This window comes from Dermacentor silvarum, chromosome 4 (genome assembly GCF_013339745.2).
Source record: "Dermacentor silvarum isolate Dsil-2018 chromosome 4, BIME_Dsil_1.4, whole genome shotgun sequence".
Taxonomy (NCBI): domain Eukaryota; kingdom Metazoa; phylum Arthropoda; class Arachnida; order Ixodida; family Ixodidae; genus Dermacentor; species Dermacentor silvarum.
In genome coordinates this window covers 220,517,000-220,521,498 of record NC_051157.2, presented here as the reverse complement: position 1 = coordinate 220,521,498, position 4,499 = coordinate 220,517,000, and the positions used below count along the sequence as shown (strand labels likewise).

The 4,499-nt window shown below is 56.5% G+C and overlaps 2 non-coding genes across 2 annotated transcripts; both read left to right on the top strand.

Annotated features, from left to right (window-relative positions):
- The first annotated feature begins 365 nt into the window (after positions 1-365).
- LOC119451231 (small subunit ribosomal RNA) lies at positions 366-2,181 on the top strand. The gene has a single exon (XR_005191756.1). It is a non-coding gene; the product is annotated as a small subunit ribosomal RNA (ribosomal RNA).
- A 1,688-nt stretch (positions 2,182-3,869) lies between these two features.
- Positions 3,870-4,023, top strand: LOC119451097 (5.8S ribosomal RNA). Its single transcript, XR_005191667.1, has one exon. It is a non-coding gene; the product is annotated as a 5.8S ribosomal RNA (ribosomal RNA).
- Positions 4,024-4,499: the final 476 nt, after the last annotated feature.

Genomic DNA, 4,499 nt, shown 5'->3' with positions numbered 1-4,499 from the left:
CCGCATCGTCCTCGGACGAGTCAAATACGAAAGCGCCGAAGGCGCGGGCGTGACCCGTCGCTTGGCGGCTTTGCCGTCTCGGCTACGTTGCAAGCGCCGATCGGTCCACCAGTGCTGCGGGCTGATGGCAAATCCCGCAAGCCGTGACCGAGTCGACGCAACGAATCTATCGAGAGTGTGCGTGCTTCTTGCCGCGTGGCGATACCCGGCCCTGCGGGGAGGGCGCCGTAGCGAGCTCGAACGCCGTCATCTCGGACTGTGCAAAGAGGTCGGCTTTGCAAAAACGAAGCGTGCTGAGGCGCCTGAAGGTGGCCTCGGCGTCGCAACAACGGCGTCCGGCATGGCTGGACGCGCAGTTGAACGATTACCTGGTTGATCCTGCCAGTAATCATATGCTTGTCTCAAAGATTAAGCCATGCATGTCTAAGTACATGCCGAAATAAGGCGAAACCGCGAATGGCTCATTAAATCAGTTATGGTTCCTTAGATCGTTTCTTCCTACTTGGATAACTGTGGCAATTCTAGAGCTAATACATGCAGTGAGCCTGAAGCCCTTTGGGCGACGGGTGCTTTTATTAGACCAAGATCGATCGGGTTTCGGCCCGTATTGTGTGGTGACTCTGGATAACTTTGTGCTGATCGCATGGCCACGAGCCGGCGACGTTTCTTTCAAGTGTCTGCCTTATCAACTTTCGATGGTAGGTTACTTGCTTACCATGGTTGTTACGGGTAACGGAGAATCAGGGTTCGATTCCGGAGAGGGAGCCTGAGAAACGGCTACCACATCCAAGGAAGGCAGCAGGCGCGCAAATTACCCACTCCCGGCACGGGGAGGTAGTGACGAAAAATAACAATACGGGACTCTTTTGAGGCCCCGTAATTGAAATGAGTACACTCTAAATCCTTTAACGAGGATCAATTGGAGGGCAAGTCTGGTGCCAGCAGCCGCGGTAATTCCAGCTCCAATAGCGTATACTAAAGCTGCTGCGGTTAAAAAGCTCGTAGTTGGATCTCAGTTCCAGACGAGTAGTGCATCTACCCGATGCGACGGCTCGGACTGAACATCATGCCGGTCCTTTCTTGGTGCACTTCATTGTGTGCCTCGAGAAGGCCGGTGCTTTTACTTTGAAAAAATTAGAGTGCTCAACGCAGGCGAGTCGCCTGAATAAACTTGCATGGAATAATAGAACAAGACCTCGTTTCTGTTCTGTTGGTTTTTGGAATACGAGGTAATGATTAAGAAGGGACAGACGGGGGCATTCGTATTGCGGCGCTAGAGGTGAAATTCTTGGACCGTCGCAAGACGAACTACTGCGAAAGCATTTGCCAAGAATGTTTTCTTTGATCAAGAACGAAAGTCAGAGGTTCGAAGGCGATCAGATACCGCCCTAGTTCTGACCATAAACGATGCCAACCAGCGATCCGCCTGAGTTACTCAAATGACTCGGCGGGCAGCTTCCGGGAAACCAAAGTATTTGGGTTCCGGGGGAAGTATGGTTGCAAAGCTGAAACTTAAAGGAATTGACGGAAGGGCACCACCAGGAGTGGAGCCTGCGGCTTAATTTGACTCAACACGGGAAAACTTACCCGGCCCGGACACTGGGAGGATTGACAGATTGAGAGCTCTTTCTTGATTCGGTGGATGGTGGTGCATGGCCGTTCTTAGTTGGTGGAGCGATTTGTCTGGTTAATTCCGATAACGAACGAGACTCTAGCCTATTAAATAGGTGCGGGGTTCCCAGCACCTTACAACCTTCTTAGAGGGACAAGCGGCTCCTAGCCGCACGAAACAGAGCAATAACAGGTCTGTGATGCCCTTAGATGTCCTGGGCCGCACGCGCGCTACACTGAAGGAAGCAGCGTGTCTTTATCCCTGTCTGAAAAGACTGGGTAACCCGTGGAACTTCTTTCGTGATTGGGATAGGGGCTTGCAATTGTTCCCCTTGAACGAGGAATTCCCAGTAAGCGCGAGTCATAAGCTCGCGTTGATTACGTCCCTGCCCTTTGTACACACCGCCCGTCGCTACTACCGATTGAATGATTTAGTGAGGTCTTCGGACCGATGTCCGGCGCGGCCTTTCGGTTGCGCCGGTCTGTTGGAAAGATGACCAAACTTGATCATTTAGAGGAAGTAAAAGTCGTAACAAGGTTTCCGTAGGTGAACCTGCGGAAGGATCATTACCGGACTGTGAAGGGTGACGATCGTTTCTGCCCCGTGTGGGTGGAGCGGCTCGCTGCGCCCGACGCTTTCCGCCGCTGTCCCCGCTTGGACGCGGGGACGGCTATACCCGAACATGCGCGGGGACTGCCTGAATTCTGAGGGGCGCCCTGTGCACAATTTGTTGCGCCCAGCGGGCGGCGGCTGCAACCTTGGACGGTTGGCTTGGCCGCGCCCGTGGGTACAAACGGCGTAACGCACTTTCATGGGGGGCTTTCAGTCCGCCTCGACGCTCATGCGCGGAATGGGAGTAAGACGACCCGACAAAGCTTTGCCCAGTACGAGAGGAACGGTAGAGGTCGGTCAAGGAACTGGCGGTCGAGAGCTAAAGCTGCCTGCCATCCATCATTCATAGTTGGAACTGCGGTGCAAGCGCTCTCCCGTCCTCCGCGGCAAACGCCGCCGAGTCTGAAAAGGCTGGCGGCTGCCGGTCGCTTCCTGCGGCGAGTATGGAGTAACGACCCGACTATGTTGCTGCCCAAGTACTGAAGGAACGGCGCGGCATTCGGTCGGTCATGGAACTGGCGGTACGAGGGTGTGGCTGCCAAGTACATTAGGAACCGTGGCCCATAACGCCCTCCCGTCCTCCGCGGCAAGTGCCACCGAGCCCGACAGGGCCGGAGGCTGCCGGTCGGCTCCTGCTCGTGACGCGCGAGATGTCGAGATCGCGGTTGAATGCGACGACGTTGGCAGGCTATTCGCCCGCCGCCGAGGGAAAGGCGGCGCTGCTGCGAAGTACGAGAGGAAACGCGGCTTTGCTACGTCGGACGCGTTCCGCGGTTAACGGACTTGTGCGCTTTGGGAAGGCGCCGCACGTGGAAAGAGGATTTACGGACAGACGAGGGACTGAAGTCTCGAAACTTGAACGCACTTGCGGCCAGGCTCTTGCTGGCTTCGTCTTCCGCCTCGAGTAGAATTGTTGCGGCTCCGGCGCCGAAAGCTGTCCCTGGCACTGGCCGAGTGGTTTTGGAGAGCCGCGCGAGTACGCGCGCCGGGCTCTTGTGCCGTCGTCTCAAGTAGGCTGTCGGATCAGCAGCGGGTGTGCTGCGGCAATCCGCCGATGCGAAAGCGTGTTTGTGTGTGAGGGACATTGTGGTCAATTTGAGTACCCTTCTGATGACTAAAAGCGAGACACGTCGATGGGGGCGAGACCCCCACCCGTGGCCGTGTCGCCGTGAAAGACTCCACAGCTGCTCGTGCCCCCTCATGGCCTTGCGGCTTTTTTCCAATTTTCGTGGAGCAATGTGAACGTGCACACGTAGTACACGGGTCCGGTGGATGGCTGGCAGGGAAAACCGGCTTCGAGTGCTCGCAAAAAAAGAAAAAGACGTGGTAAGGGGCGCCACGCCCCCGCGGGTGTGTAGCCGTGAGCGGCTCCACTGCATCTTGGTCCTACAACTGATCCTGGTGCATACAGAGTGGAGGTTTACGTGCACACAAAGGCTCGCGGGGTTTAGCTGGAAACGCAACACGCAAGTAGCAGGGTGTGGTGCGCCTATATGCTACCAGCTGTCTGAGACGCGGCTGTCGAAAGAGCGCGCAGACCTTGAGGAGCGCGCGCAGAAGGTGCCCTTCGAAACCACACACAGGGAGACGCCACGTGCCTAAAACCCTGGTTGTACTGTACGGAATTGAACAAACTACTTTTCACGACTCTAAGCGGTGGATCACTCGGTTCTCGGGTCGATGAAGAACGCAGCCAGCTGCGAGACTTGGTGTGAATTTGCAGGACACACTGAGCACTGATTCTTTGAACGCACATTGCGGCCTTGGGTCTTCCCTTGGCTTCGTCTGTCTGAGGGTCGGATCACATATCAAGAGAGCCTTCGGCGCACAAGGGAACGTGCGTCCGTCGACTCGTTTTGACCGCGTCGGCATCACGGACAGTACGTTGAGTGCTGAAGCCACGCGCCAGCGGCCCACGTGAGGGAGACGGTGGCGAACTGAACTGTTGTGCAAAACTTCGCAGAGACGGAAACGAGGCATGTACTACTGCAGCGCGGCTAGTGCGCGCCTCCGAAGAGACCGCCGCAGGATGGAGTCGGACACCTGCAGGGAAAGTGCGGTCTGAATCGCGAGGCGCAAACGTCTGTTGCGACAGCAGTAGCGCGCACGTTTGCGAGAGAGTCGGAAGCTTGCGGCACGGACAAACGCGGGAAGCAAATGCCGGCCGATTCCCGCGCCGTGCGCTAAGCGAGCGTGATCGCACGTTGCGTGGTTTGCCTTCGGAGTACGTCGAGCTCTTGCAAAAAGGTCACTCGTCCGCGTCACCGCACGGGTG